The following is a 17045-nucleotide window of genomic DNA, read 5'->3' as shown; positions in this document are numbered from 1 at the left end:
GATATGAAATGTTTGTTAAAAGGGGTACGACTACCACTACTGCTACTACTACTACTACCACTACCACTACTACTACTATTACTACTTCTAGTAGTTGCTGCTATTGCTACCACTACCACTACTACTGCTAACGTACATAGTGATAATAATAATGAACCTTTTATTAACTGGAATGAAGCCTAAGGTTGAACATTAGAGTGAACGCAAGTGGAGCATAACGAAGGTGGGTTGAAGTTAACTAGATAGTGTGTACACAAACAGTAGGCTGGCATGCAACTTATTTGTGACGTCCACGATGGCTGGGATGGAAATGTTCTTGTTGCGGTCTGAACGCGCTCGGACGATCCGGGATCGATGTGGTAGTGGTGCTGAACTACAACCAAGGGATGTGGGATCTCCGTTGAAGAGAGATGACGGTGGCAAGTTGCGATACCATAGCTTTCCTTTTCTCGAACTCTGGGATGAGATCCAGGTAATGACTGGGGAAAGTTAAAGTTAGATGGATTAGCACTTCTTGATAGGTGGTATAAGAGAGACCAAGGATGTCCTAGCATAACCCTTCTCTACACCTATCCTGGTAGCCGTGTTGTGTGGTGTATAGGCAGATCAGGTGAAAAAAGGCATAGGTGAGTTTGGGAAGCGAGGTGTGTATATGCTCTTGAGTTTTGAGGCATGGAGTCGGAGTGTGTTGTTGTGTACGAAGAATGGTCAGACGACAGCTGGAGGATTTGACAATGATGCTACTGTATACGTTCGATGCTACTGTATACGTTCGATGCTACTGTATACGTTCGATGCTACTGTATACGTTCGATGCTACTGTATACGTTCGTGGTTAGTTTATTGTCTACTGACACTGGGAAGCTTGGTTGACTAACCAGACTGGATGGAAGTGAGGCCTACTGACACGGAAATTGCTGAGACACAGTTGTAAACAAGACTGTTGTGCTTACGTTCTGTCATTGTAAGTGGTTAGTGGTGGTCCAGCTCTAAAGATTATCAGAGATGACCTGGAATGTACGTAGCCTGGAAAAATAATGTCAACGCCGACCCTAAGGGTGGAATCGTCGACGTATTTCCATAGACCAGGTGCATCGTTAATGTAGAAAAATGAGGATTCTACGTCGACGTTCCGCCAGACGCGCAAATGGGGGACTGAAAGACTTCTCCGTACACGAATACTGATGGCCTTTGTTGATGAATGTGTTATGGTTGCTTCAATCGAAAGTGTAGTGAAATCAGAGAATGAGAGAAGCACAGACGTCTTGTGCCTCTGCAGGATAAGTTAGAGTCTAGAATGTCGAGGCGTCAATGCATAGTGGTGATCTTTCTGTGCCAGACTGCTTAGAGTCTATGGGACTTGCACTGACTACGTGAGTCCAATCAAACACACAACTCTTTTATAGAGTTAGCTGGGGATCTGGACAATGGCAATGGGTCTGGAAGCAAAGAGACTGTGGGCTTGATGCCTCCTCCGTTATTCGGGAGTTATACTAAATGTCAGAAAAAAAAAGTGGGTTATTCTGAGTGATGGTAGGAAGCTCTGAAGATGGAGCATAGGTATTTGGTTGGCTCAGGGTAGAGCTCCCTGAAGTGGTAGGTAGGTAGGTAGGTCGATGGCTGTAGCAGAACGCTTTAAAAAAACCTTGAGACCGTAACTGTCTGGCGGTTTCATACTCTTCTACTGAGTCAGAGGATGATGGGGCTGGAAAATTAGGTCAGGAGGCAAGTAGGCGAGTCTCTGACAGATGGTGGCGAAATTATCGTTATTAAGCTGAGCGGCTTCTTCACTGCAGAGGTGGATGACCGAGAGGTAGAAGGGAATCCGCTTATTCAAACCGATCACCTCTTTCAGTCTAACATTCCACTGGCTGATGGCAAGGTAGAAAAATTTCTTCGTAGTGCGTATTTCACGAATCATTCTGTTACCAAAGGTCTTGTAGAGTTTACTAATCCTCCTTGATCTCTCTGACGTATCTAGTTTCTTAATGCGGGTGTGATCCATGGCACATCAGCTGGGTGGAGTTACACAGATTTCTCGGGGATGAAGAGATAATGGTAATCATGCAGTCACTCCTTTTAGTCTCTACGTCATTCAAGCTTCGCAAATTAACACGATCCATCAGCCCATAAGGTATGAAGGTCGACCCTCATATGTTGGGCAGTTGTCGGGGGTTGTTAAGGGAGAGGTCCTGTAGTTAGCTGGAGGAGGAAAACCTTGAATACCCTTCTGAAAGCACTGGAAACACCTCTATAGTGAGGGACGTGATGGAGTACGAAGGTGGGAAGGATTAGCGTGTGAGGGGGTAGGGAGGGAGGGATGGTAGGATGACGTACGTGATGGGGAACGTAGATGGGAAGGATTAGCGTGTGAGGGGTAGGGAGGGAGAGACGGTAGGATGACGTACGTGATGGTAGATGGTAAAGATTAGCGTGTGAGGCGTAGTGAGGGAGGATAGGATGACACAGTGTGTATGAGAGATGAGGGGGATGGATGATGAGGTAGTACAATGCGTGTGAGGGAAGGGGTCGTCCAGGCAGGTCAAGGGGCTGAGGAAACCAGCCCGACACAGCCTCGTCTCAGAAACAATTGAAAGGTCATCGTCTCGAGAGTAAGTGCCGCCATTGTTTTAATTCCCAATCACCTGTGATGCAATCATTGCCCAACGAGTTTAGGTCCTTATACCACCTGGGGGTTCCGAGCGCTACACGGTAAAAAAAAAAAAAAATTGGTCTTCATATAAAAAAAAAGGCTTTCTATCAGTTAGGAAGGTGGCCTTTTCGGTCATTAAGACCAGGATTTGGTATCCTTTTTTTTCCCTATAATTACTATAAGTTTAAGGTTATTAGGTCACTTGTTCTTGATCGAGTGTAGTGAACAATAGGTATCTAAAAAGATTTTCGAAAGCGGCCTTTTGGCGGTCTCAAATCGGCCTTCAAGGCCTACGTGTGGTAGCTCAATTCCTTGCCTAGATTCTGAAATACCTACACCCAATTTTAGGATCCTTTAGGTACTACGGTTAATGACCCGACGATCATGACGAGGATGTCATGATAGCCAGAGAGGTGGGGACTCGGGGTGAGGGCCTAGAGTAAAAAAAAAAAGTGAAAAAACTTTCTCCCACACTGCTATTACATCTTTTTTTCCTTTGATCTTCATACGATTATTTCTGGCTCTTGAATCCACACCTAAAATGAACTGCTTTTTGTGTGTTGCTACAGAACTCATTTGTCATTTGGAAGACTTCCATCTCCTCTGAGGCAGTGCATCGTTCGGAGAGAGGGGGGGAAAAAAAGTCGTCCATAAGCTTTTCATAATGGTGTTTACATCAGAGATCATACGTTTGGTCAATCTCTTTTTTCTCAATATTGTTCTGATTATCATTCTTCATCTAATCATGTTTGATGACCAGAACTCAGCATCATATCCCATGTGAGGTGTGGCCCGGGCGTTATAAAGAGTTCTGTGTCTTTTGTTCTGTAGTTTATACAGCTCTAGCCATAAGACGTAACATCCCGTTGCTTTTATTGCATGCAGCTCGACACTGTCTTCCGTGTTTTAGTTCATTACCGATGATCACGTCAAGATCTTTACCTTTTTATCTTTGAATAATGATTTACCGAACACGTTATTACTCGCGATTTACAACCTCGGAGCCAAAAATTTATTACTTCGCCTTTGTCTTTGCTGAAATCCATTTCCCATGAGTCTGACCACACCATCAAGGGGAGATAGGAAGTAACAAGAGACTGGGGAGGATTGGAAAGGAGATGTGGGAAGGGTAGAGAATACAGAAGGGTAGGAAGGGAGAAAGGGAAGGGTAGGAAGGAGGATAGGGAGGGGATGAGACTCGGGGGAAGTAGGAAGGGGTTGAGGTAGATGAGGGAGAAGGAAAGTCTTTTTTCATGTTTAATTCCCAACTCTACAGTGGAGAGTGTGTGCCTTACTGGTGATAGTATTTCTAATATTTTCTGAACGAAAAAAAAAAAAAAGAATGAGGCTAAAAAGAGTATTACTTGTAGGGGATGATCTTCCTGCGAAAACTTAAGATGGAACTTTGCTGTATTAGCAGGGCGAGCGGGAGACGCTCATCTGGCACTTGTCGCTCGTCGCACGGAAATTTAGTTACGATTAAAGAGACGTTTGAGATACATGTTCCCGAGTGTTATTTGTGAGATGAATAGAGAATGTGTGGCTGTAGAATGAAAGCCAGTAACACACGTGTATACGAGGGAGAAGAAAAAAAAAAAAAGAAGACATCAACCTGGGCAAGGGAAGTGAACTTGACAACCACTGAGAGAGAAAGGAGTGCGGGACGGTGAGGCAAGAGAGGAACCCAGGAATGTGGACACGCCATCGACACTGTGAGGCGGGGGATATACACACGGGCACTGGCCGCCTCTGTCCTGATGACTAAGGTACACCACCATCACAACCACCATCTTCCTACACCACCACAGTCCTCCCACACGTTCAACACCACCACCACCACCTCTCACTCTTCCACAACACCTCCACCACCCACCATCACCACCACTTTGCACCACTCACTCACCCCTTCGGCACCACGCCGCCACACACACTGACGCAGTTTAAGTACCCTACTGTACTCTAGTACTCCTATCTGCGCCCATGTACTACCTTACACCTAACTAGAAGTTTGTTTTGTACTTATTACAGAACACCTGGAAAGTACAGAGAATGAGTAAACTCTCCGTCAACGCCAATATATCAATGACGGGTAAGACGGCAACAGTGTCTGCTAAATACACTAGAAAGGCATTTGGAAAGGGATAGAAAGGAGTTCAATCGAGCAAGAGTGGGCCTTGTATACGTGCGACACACGGACGGTATTGGAGTGTGACAAGAGGGGGCGTGAGAGTCTGTGTGAGCCATATATCATGGCGAGAGAGAGACGTCGCGTCGTCTTGTGTGTGTAGCCACGTGAATGTCGGGTCGACATGGAAGCAGCGAGATCCAGGTACCGGTCGACGCCTCCCGTGCTGAATCTACGTACCTCAAAATGCGCTACTGCACTCCAGGCTTGGTGTGGGAACGGCTCTCGGGTGATAACAAGCCATTACGCTACGAATCGAATCACGTCGGGCGTGGCGCCGGTGAGGCACACACACAGGAGGCATGGCGAGTGAGGGTGGTCCAGGTGATAATGGACCGCCGCTCGTCACACGGTAGTGCTCCCATACACCCAGCGTGACACTGGGCCGCTACTTCTGGTGAAAGTTGCCACGCACACCACACGGCTGTAGCACACACGGCTCGCACTCCACACGATCACCCCCTCCGCACCAGATGATTCTGGGGCTCACACGGCACGCTCGACAGCCAACCCTGTCCATAGTTAATACGCCCGAGACACCTACAGCGTAAAGTGAATGAGAATTTACGGAAGCATGGCATGCAGAATGCTAAGAAATGACATTTCTCGCCATTTCCGGTATAAAGAGGCGACAATATGGTAGAATCTAAGCACTCATAGGAGACCAAAATCCAGTGTGCAAGGCTAGGCGAATTCTGACACTCTCAATTACACGCTCATTGTCATGCAGGCCAACTGAAGACAACCTTGGTGCTAAAAGAACCTTCTTAAGTGCCAAACATACCAGCATAGGAAACAACAATTCTACGACTGTCATAAAGATGGCCACACACGGTAGCAGGGGAGAAATGTTACACTGCTGTAGAATGCCCAGTGCCAACCATGCTAGGGGAGGGAAGGTATACTAACACTATCATAAATCCTCGAGACCCAGAAGTGACGTAAGGGCAGAATTCTTATACCATATCCTACTGAGTGTATAACCACGTCAGAGGAGACGTGTAGCACACTATGCACTCAACACACACCAGTGTCCCATCGGTGGGTGGCGTTGGCGACTAAATCCACTACAGATTACATGATAACACCGACCGATCACACAGCTTAACCTGCCACCTCATCACACCAGCGGACCGCTGACGATAACCCGATCACGTGGTCCAGCCACACATCCTAACTTATGCAATTTAGGGGACACGGGTTCGACTCTCCCTTCGGTGCATTACTCAAGACATAAAGATCAGTGCTGTGCAGGTGAACGCACCTGTAGGGACGCACACTACATATGACCCTCACGAGTGTAGGACTCCCTCTCCGTATTCTACTGACAGGGAACTCCATGTAGGCAATTACACAAGAATGAAACAATACCCACATTTCCCATATTTGGTCACTTCGCTCATTAGACGAATATTGCACAAAGTATTAGATAGATTGGAAAGTTTGTAGTGATGCCATACAGTTTGCTGTACGATACACATGTCAACGTAACACACTTTCTTAGAAACATAATGCATGTGTGTATATAAATGATCGGTTCGTTTCTCATTGTAAAGTATGAAGTCGATATACTGCTTCACTTTACATAGTGAATATAAGTGAGAATTCAGTTTACTGGTTCGTTTCTTATTGTAACGTGTAAGGCCAATATACTGGTTCACTTCATATAGTAAATCTAAATGTGAATTCAGTTTACCGGTACGCTTCCTATTGTAAATCTAAGTGTGAATGTAGCTAATTTGCTCACTTCCTATTATGAAAACAATGAACTGCTTCCAATCGTGTTGTACTGTTCCTTGTTCAGAGATGCGAGGTGTATGAGGCAAAAATATAGGCATACAATAGGCTGGGAATGGGACGGGGAAACAGCCTAGGGATCAGCGCTGAACGGATAGAACCCTTCTGGATGGCTCGAGGTGAATCAACCCCATTAGTCTGTGGCTCACTTTCGTATTTTAGAAATGGACGTTCCCCGGGGGGAGCAGCATGTGAGCAATGGGTAAGCTTTAGGGGCAGAAATAATGAGCAGATAGAATGAACAGTGAATGGGCAGTGGGTTGTATCAGTGGAACAGAAAAGTATATGAGTAGCCTCAGGGGATCAGAAAATGAGCAATGAGCAGCCTTAGGGGAACAGATAATGAGCCATGGGTAGCCTATGAGTGTTAAGAAAATATCAACTTCCCTTACGAGAGAAGTTCAAGCTTTTTTCCCTATAGGAAGGGAAAGAAACATCCACCGAACTGTGGGCCAACCGAGACAGAGGCTCGAGAGTTAATGGTGTTCACTTCTCGTTGGTGTTCACAGCACACACACACACACACACACACACACACACACACACAGGCACGCCCAAAAATGACCCATGCAAACAACCTACTAGACAATCAGTCGGCCACGTACATACAAAAAAAAAAAAACGTACACATGAGACACACACACACAAAACTCTTCCCACACCTAAATACACCCATAGAGAAACAATAAACATTCAAACACCTTGGGTATAATGGCGAGGCTTATGACCTTAAAAGATCAAATGAACAGTTACTTTATCATGTCCTTACAAGTCATTCCGTCGTGCGTCAGGGCCGTACCGCCGTGCTCGAGAGATTAACCTTATCCTGAAAGTGTTCCGTGAACCGAGTGGCACATACCACTCAGTCGTCTCAGTGGACGGAAATACTGGTGTGAGGCTAGGCGTTGGGGCGTGTGTGTGTGGGGGGGGCAAGACGCCGCCACCTCCGCCTCGGCTCCAGCTAGCCCCAGTCTGGTGAGGGATCCTACACCTACGACCAAGCAACACACCAACACATTCCCAAATATCATTTATTGCCTCCTATGCATCCACCTTACTTTTGCAAGGCAAGGCAATGAATACGATACGCGCACCATGAGGTTGACGGCACCAATCCCATACATACATACACATACACACACACACATATATACATACAGACACACACGCGAAAGCAAAAGTGAAAGACTGTAAATACAACGCCTGGCTGGTCTGGAATGTGGAGGTTGGGCGGGGAAAGTGCGAACACCATATTGGAGTGAGGGCGGCCGGCAGGATCTCTCCTTGCTATGTGGCCTCTCGTGGCCATCCTCCCTCACTTTTGTCATATTGATGATGATATGACACACAATCCTGGAGAGCTCCAGTCGGCCGGGTCAAGCAGGTCTATGTTGCTTGGAGGAAAGCTATGAGCATGTCGAAGGATGACGACACTCCACAAATTCTCCTCAGACAGAAAATTTTCTGTGAGCGATCTCGTACATTATGACGCCCTCCTGTGTGTGTCTGTGTGTGTGTGTGTGTGTGATAACCCCTGCGCCATGTAAGATCCACTTACATTTATCTACGCACGACGTAACGTGCGCCTCGAATGTACAGTATCATAATGATGCTCTACATGATAATGACAGGAAATGAGATAAGGAAATAAAGTAACAAGAGATAAGGTAAAGAAACAAGTATTAAGATAAACACAACGTAGCTGCCTTTGTTCATGGTTTTCAGATTTGATCTTTAGATTTAACGAAAGTAATTAACAAATAAATTCCTGTAAATAACACGATCGAGAATGGATTCAATAATAAAATCCTAACCTTCCAGCCTACATGTACGTAATCTCATGGAAACACAAAACAGCGGTCACCACCGAGTCAAAAGAAAGACAAAAGTACCATTAAATGTTTCTCACAATACGTAGACGGCATTTTCTCTCATTCTTTTAATCACTGGTACGTCCAGTAAACGAAACGTAGACGGCATTTTTTCCCCCCTTTTAATCACTGGTACGACGAAGAAAACGACAGTAAATCATTCTACGCTTTTCCGGATGAAAACAAAAGGATGTTTTTATAGACTGATGTTGTCAAAATCGACTAGGCTTTTTTTTGAGAGGGGGTGTGAAAACGAATGATGTCTTTGCAACTAGGCTTCCTTTTAGGGTGAAAAACAAAACGGAGGTTGCAGATGACTTGGCTTTTTTTTTTTTGGCGGTTGAAAATAAATGAATGTTATACTAATCCTAAATCCCTAATACAAATGGTTTTTTTTTATTAATGCTGCTACTATGGATGCCTTCCTAATCACTGGTTTAAATAAGGATTTATCCTAATCATGAACCCAAATATGAGTGTTTTACTCATCACGACGCCCACTTAACACTTCGAACTGAATAGACTCATCAAACTCGTGGTTTTAACCAATATATAAAGCAGACGGTAAAAATCATGATTAAGAAAAAAAGTTTCAAAATAAAACTAAATCTTGAAATATGGCAAGAGTACTCACAGTTGCCAAGACGTAAACACGGGCAAACATCGTCTTGACCCGTGCAGAGAACAGCGCCTTCGGGAGGAAAGTTTGGAACCAGCGAGGCATGTATTGAGTAAGCCTTCATTGTGTCGCATGACCAGCGCTCTCCGGCTTGCTGAGTAACCGTGACACCTGTGATAAGGGGAAACTAATCAATATGACATGCACATTATCATCATTATTGACTGTGTGTGTACCCTTGAACACGACAGCCCGAGCCTGGAGCGCGATAGTATGACACTTAGAACACGACCTTCCGATGTTCTGGATCAGTTCAAAGGCTTCAGCTGAAGGTTTAAAGATGATAGAGTCGTACCGTGATGCTCAAAAGTCGTACCGTTGTGTTCAAGGGGAGAGTAATCTAATACCACGTGAATCACATACTTCTCTGGAATCTAACAGAAAATATAGGGAGGGCTGAAAATAATTGGCAGAGGATCTTTTTAACTATTCACATTACTACATCTCATAATTGTAACTAAAGACTATATTATGTATTTCTTGTGTCACTTGGTTTATCTTTTCATATACGTGGCTTTTTAATGCTAGAAGAACTGGAGTGCTACTCGAGGGAGAGGGAATGCCGACTTGCTCCACATTTCATCCCGCCAAACTTGATTCGTCTGAGCGGCTGGAGCGTCGACCATACAAAGTAATACACACAAGAATACTCAGGTGTACAAATACGATGAGATTCTCGTACTATGTACGCTTCTATAAAGACATTGGGGAGGTTTACACAGGGTATTGTACTGTAGATAATACGTCCAGACATTTTTGTTTTTTTTTCACATGGACCCGAGGCCACGGTGTAGCCCGCCTGGACAAGGGAGCAAGACCCGTTATGTCCAGCGAGTGGGGCCCGACCTTCTCGGTGCACTGTTGTATATCAACATTACATGTCCCAGGCGAGATGAACCGCTGGTCGCACCGTCATGTTCAAGTGTCGCACCATCGTGTTCAAGGGAACGTACCGTCATGTTTAAGTGTCGTACCATCGTGTTTAATGGGATGTACCGTCATGTTCAAGGGTCGTACCATCGTGTTCAATGGGACGTACCATCGTGTACAGGGGGTTAACTTCACATCATGAAAGCCTACATGAAGATAATGGAACTCACGTTGCTGGCTGCTTGAGATGGTCCAGTTTAGGTAGCCACGAAGGCTGGGAATTACTTCCCTCTGAACTGAAGATTACAAGACCATTAGCAACCACAAAGATACACATATATTTTTTCAAACACTTGACACTTACGACAGGGACTTTTATGGAACCCACTTGACCCAAGCAGCTGAGACAATATCATAGTCACAAGGTAGTTCTCTCTCTCTCTCTCTCTCTCTCTCTCTCTCTCTCTCTCTCTCTCTCTCTCTCTCTCTCTCTCTCTCTCTCTCTCTCCCTCTGACTAAGGATACCAGACAACGGTGCTTGATACCACCACCACAGCGTTGTTCTTACTGACTCGTGACCTATGCCTTAACCCCTCTGTTAATCGATGGAATCACGGCATATCAAACCACGGTCTATCGGGTTACGGTGCATCGAGGTCAATCAATAAACCAAGTGTTAGAGAATCTGGCATCATTCGGTCAGCACATACTGATCTCGACAGACAGACAGCAAGTCTATCTACCACCACTACCACCACCATCATCATCGTGCCTTGGTGGCCTGTATAGTAATGACTGCCCACCTTGAAGCCTGGGAAACAACTTTTGTTCAGTTCCAGCTGACCACGCGAGGCGGTGGGCCTCTTGCCTGCCACACCTGAGTGTGTGGCTTGAGTCACACCCTGTTGTCTGGTAGGCAGGGTGTGGCCGCCTCAATGGGTGACGTTCGTCAGGGATAGGAACTAGTGCAAGAAGCAAATTGCTTAGGCACTTTAGGATATGGAATAGATGCACTCACTCGCACATACGATTAGGTACAGTCGCGTACAAAAGCAATCAAGCACACTTACGGAAACATACAACACAAAAAGCACAAAATACAACCATATAAACACTTTCTCCCTTTCACAAAGACATCTCTCTCTCTCTCTCTCTCTCTCTCTCTCTCTCTCTCTCTCTCTCTCTCTCTCTCTCTCTCTCTCGTCTCCCATCCTCTTCCTATAGCAATTCGGAGGTTTCAGTGCTCTATGACAAAACGATCCTATCACTGACGATGCACTTTATATAGCTGTACGGAGATTTCAATGCTTCGTGAAGAAAAGATCCTAACACTGATGATGCTCTTCATATACCTGTACGGAGATTTCAATGTTCTGTGACGATACGACCCTAACACTGATGATGCTCTTCCTATAGCTGTACGGAGATTTCAATGCTCTGTGACGAAACGATCCTAACACTGATGATGTCAGCTCCCTCTACAACCGCAGGTGAGAGAGTTAAGTCACTAAGTTCGGCAACAAGTGGTCTGAAACCATCCAGGAGTTACCCAAACCTTCCACGACGTCGTTTCCCCTTCTTGGTTACATACAAGGTTTCTGAAGTGGACAATCTTGTGTCCCATGATCTCCCATTTAGAAAAAGATAAGCTTTTATCATTGAAGCATAGTACATGCAACACCCCAGGTTACCCTTCTTCTATGGGGCTCCCGCAGCTTCGAGGGGGCACCCAACTTGGGCGGGGTGGGGAGGAGCAGGAAAATGGGTTACTTCTTTGGAGCGAGAAAGGACCTTGACAAGACCGTACCCCGTGCGTCCGCTGACAATGACACAGCCTTCCCAGAGATGACTTCTTACTCTCGTTTTAACCACTCGCAGGCAAAATCCGGTATCTATCTATCTGTTTATCTAACTCTATCTATCTATCTATTTAGACCACGGGTCGGATTCGAGCCCTAGGAGGGGCGTTCGGCTACTTCGGTCACATGGAGGTCAAGAAAGACACACAGTCACTAGTGAACCAGCGTTCTGTTCTGTGCCCTCCCCCTAGTCTCGGCCAGTTCACCGTTGGCTGTGTCTTGTAACCTCCGTGTGACTGTGGTAACCGGACTCCCCCCCCCCCCCCCCCCCACTCTCTCTCCCAGGCCTCGATCCAGCAAGGCTCGCAAAACATTGAGCGCATAACTTCACACACCCACAGAGACAAAGACAATCACGGCACAAGTATGTAAATGAATACACAGCATACACGCACGCGCAAATAACTCTGATCACTCACACACACACACACACACACACACACACAACCTTCAGGTGATGACAGTCCGGGAAGTGCTATAAACTCTCTATATTACAAGGGTTGTAACCGTAACGAAAACGCCCTCCTACGCTTTGTCCTGTACAGGAGACATTAATCTCCGCCTTACATAGGACACACACCGCTCTTTGTTTTTATGTAGGAGATAAATCAGTCTCCGTCTCATACAGGAGACGCATTGGGCTCCGTTTTATGTAGGAGATACATTAATCTCCGTCTTACACAGGAGACACATACTCTATTCGACGTCATCCCTGAGTGAAATATAAGTAACGGGATGGCTCGATTATCTGGGGAAAAAAGTTACAGGTAGACGACAATTGGAAAGGAGAAGTTATCTAGAGAACCTCACCTTTATAGCTATCAGTCCGTGATATTAGAGATATGTTCTAGTATACCAGCAGAATATTTATCTTTTGACATCACGCAGATATACACACAGAGATACACACACACACACACACACACACACACACACACACACACACACACACACACACAAACAAACAAACACACGCGTACACACACGTGTATTCGATCTCATTACGCAAATAAAAGCACACAATACTTATAGAACATGTACAGAACACGAAACGCTCTCTCTCTCTCTCTCTCTCTCTCTCTCTCTCTCTCTCTCTCTCTCTCTCTCTCTCTCTCTCTCTCTCACACACACACACACACACACACACACACACATACACACACTGTAATAAAACATGCAACAGTTCCTTACTTATCCAACTTCTGAGACACTTACGTGACAGCGGAGGTAACGCGTTACGAATACGTGTGTGTATAGTCTCACCGTACAAGATAAATGCATTAATAATTCGGACGTTACAGACTTCACTATGACTTCCGTAGAACCGGGAGCACCATTCTAAATGGCGGCAACTCTTGAGCGAATTTCGCTAAGTTTCAAGGCATGCGCATGCGCGTTGTGGCCATGACAGACGCGCTAGTCGAAGGCCGCGTTGTAAGCACCCTAACCTTCAAGGGACGACCTATTCTCTTTCTGCAGCTGCAATTTCTGACCGGGAGAACGCGAGTCATGTCCACAATACGGATCCTGAAGTAGTACATATATATATATTTCTTTCGCGAGCTTGTGGTTGTAGTGGAGGTTGTGGTGAATGCTGGGTGGGTGGGAAGGGTGTAGTGGTGGTGTTGCTAAGTGGGCGTTTAGGGCGTGGCTGTGCTAGGTGGGCGTGCAGGGCGTGGCGGTATACTAAGAGAGTGGGGAGGGCGTGGCGATGCTAAGAGGGTGGTCAGGGCGTGATATTGCTAGTGGGCGGGGAGGGCGTGGCGGTAATCGGTGCAGGAGGTGGGCGTAGTTAAGTATGACCACTGTAGGGGAACACGCTGCTGGGTGAGGCCTGCTGCCTCTCTGCCCATGGGAGGTCTTTGTGTACCCTGGGGGGTTTGCTCTGGACCAGAGGAAATGGACGGGATAGCAGTAATAATGACAGTGTGTGTGTGTGTGTGTGTGTGGCTGTGTGATTCACCAATCTAAAATTGAGGGAAATGGTAATGGCATCGATGTGTTGACTGTTCTGCTGTGGTAGCGCTGCGGTATGTGCTCTGCTGTGGTGAGGCTTTGTTGTCTCTCCTGCTGCGGTAGTACTGTGGTAGTGGTGAGATGTGTGTGGTGCTGTGCCGTCTGTTCTACTGTGGTGGTATACTGTGTGTTGTCTGTTCTGCTGTGATGGTGCTGCGTTGTTTGTTCTGCTATGATGGTGCTGCGTTTTCTGTTCTGGTGTGATAGTGCTGTTTTGTTTGTTCAGCTGTGGTACTGCTATGTGTTCAGCTGTGGTGAAATCTTTTCAGCTGTGATGATGTCCTTTTTTTTCTCTCTTCTGATGTGGTAGTAATATGCTGTTTGTGCAGCTGTGGTGGTTGTGTGTTATCTGTCTAGCTGTGGTGTTGTGGTGTCGTGTGTTCAGCTGTGGTGGAGTCTGTTCAGCTGTGGTGGTGTGACAGTATCCGTTGTCCACAATGGGCTGGCTCTGGCAACGTTGAAATTCAAATAAAGTTGTGAACGTCCGATGGTGCGCACGCTGTAAACTGACAAGTTCAACGGTGCGTTCACAACTCGTGCACTAACGACCGTATGTTCTGCGTTCACGACTGCCGTAAACTAACCATACGCAGCCGTGCGTTCATTCACAACTGTCGAAAGTTAACTTGTACTGATGAGAGTACACAGACCCGTTCAACTGTCAGGCGTACCTCTCCCGCCACTAACAAAGGACGGAGGCACCAGGGATCATAAACAATTAATATGATGTACGTGTTCACAAGTTCTTAAAACGAAGATTTCTCCTCATTTCTGTCTCCAGTCTGAACCGCGAAAAACTGTGGGTTTTAAGTGTGTTATCACCCTCCTCCTCTAGCCTTAACAGAATATAATGGGAAGCTAGTGGCTGGTGGTGTTAAGACAAGATTTGTCTCTCACCAACAGACACATTCTGTAACAGATAAGACCCAACACTTATCTCGAGGTCCATCCATACTCCATGAGGGAGAGGGAAGAGAGGAGTGTGCGTGTGGGGTCTCCCACACGATACTTTGGTAAACACAGCGACTGTCGTGCAACACAGACAAACAATCCAGCAGAGGAGCCGTCGCTTGCATTTACAATACCGAGAGAGCCACACTTCCTGGGTGCTTTGTTGCGAGGTGGTAGGGTGGAGGGGTGAGGGGAAGGGGTTCTCCTTCCGACTCACCAGCAGACATGAAGACGCATCATCAGACGCAACACACCACCATACATGACCTACCACTGGGTCTGGCACACCAGCACACGTGACGCACCATCAGATGAAGCACGCCAACAGACATGAAGCCCCAGGCGACGCAACGCACTAGCAGACGTGATGTGCTAATGACACAACGTACCAACAGACATGACGAACCCTAAGACGCAACGGACCAGTAGACGTGACGTACCATCAGTCACGACACATCAGCGGACATGACGCACTATCAGACTTGACACATGATGAGAAAAGCTGTACGAACACATGTGAAGCCAACAGAAACGTCATCATCACACCAGACACACCATCATCACACCAGACGCACCATCATCACACCAGACGCACCATCATCACACCAGACGCACCATCATCACACCAGACGCACCATCATCACACCAGACGCACCATCATCAAACCAGACACACCATCATCACACTTCTCACATCGTCATCACACCACATACACCATCATCACACAGATCACGTGACACTCACCATCATCACACCACATACACCATCATCACACAGATCACGTGACACTCACCATCATCACACCACACTCGCCATCAAAGGTAACAATTACAAGCGTCACCGTTTCCCTTCACACACACATAACCAGTGAAAGGAATGTGTTGGTTCAACCTACAAATTATTAGCTGGTAGTCCAACCAATGAATCTTTAGCTGGTCGTCCAACCAACGAATCTTTAGCTGGTCGTCCAACCAACGAATCTTTAGCTGGTCGTCCAACCAACGAATCTTTAGCTGGTCGTCCAACCAACGAATCTTTAGCTGGTCGTCCAACCAACGAATCTTTAGCTGGTCGTCCAACCAACGAATCTTTAGCTGGTCGTCCAACCAACGAATCTTTAGCTGGTCGTCCAACCAACGAATCTTTAGCTGGTCGTCCAGCTAACGAATCTTTAGCTGGTCGTCCAACCAACGAATCTTTAGCTGGTCGTCCAACCAACGTTTCTTTAGCTGGTCGTCCAATCAACGAATCTTTAGCAGGTCATCCAGCTAACGAATCTTTGCTGGTCGTCCGACCAACGAATCTTTAGCTGATCGTTCAATCTACGCACCTTCAACCAGTCGTTTCTCGCAAAACGACCCAGAACTCACGAAATATAAAAAAAAAAAAAAAGGGGGGGGGGGGACTCACCCATACAACACATCCGACTGGTGGCAAACATGATGGAACCGCCTCACTCCCAGCCTAGTGTTTATATACCTCGTAAGTGCTCGACGGGCACCTCGTACTGACAAAGACTCTCTCTCTCCTGGACGTACTGTCACGCACAATACTTTTAACGACTTCTCGACAGTTCTCTGTGATGCAATAATCTCTCACACGAATCATTTACAACTGTACAACTTCACAACAAAAAAAAAAAAGACAGCGAGGCTCCGAGTGAGATATCAAAATCTCAAACTGCCGTGACTCAGAAGACTGAAAGGTGTCATTTCTTACTTTTATTTCTACCTTGTCACTTGGGAAGACTGCTACGAGTGGGTGGGATGGGGCGTGATTCTGTGCATTGATGTTCTCTCCTCAACCACGGGGGCCAGAGGGTTGCAGATGGCACCGCTCACACTTCTCTGGTGAACATCGTACTACGCTGGCTAGTTGGCCCACGGTTACGACTGGCTCACTGAAATAGACATATATGCTGCGTTATTATGTATATATATATATATATATATATATATATATATATATATATATATATATATATATAGTATATACAGTACATAAGTCAAAGTATACAACCCCATGACTCGTTTTAGGAGTCTCCTACAACATCGAACCTGCGATACAAACGGAAAGAAAAAGGTTAGATTTTTTTTTGTTTGGAGTTAGAAGGTCCTTGATGAGACTGTACTCCTTCCTGTCCGTTGATGATGATGTAGCCTAA

The 17045-nt window shown here is 46.1% G+C and overlaps 1 protein-coding gene across 1 annotated transcript in view; it reads left to right on the top strand.

The window, feature by feature from the left end:
• Nucleotides 1-17045, top strand: part of LOC139746126 (uncharacterized) — a 69524-nt gene that overhangs the window by 21584 nt on the left and 30895 nt on the right.

This window comes from Panulirus ornatus, chromosome 1 (assembly GCF_036320965.1).
Source record: "Panulirus ornatus isolate Po-2019 chromosome 1, ASM3632096v1, whole genome shotgun sequence".
Classification (NCBI taxonomy): domain Eukaryota; kingdom Metazoa; phylum Arthropoda; class Malacostraca; order Decapoda; family Palinuridae; genus Panulirus; species Panulirus ornatus.
The sequence above is the reverse complement of the archived record's forward strand: the minus strand, read 5'-3'. Positions and strand labels throughout refer to the sequence as shown.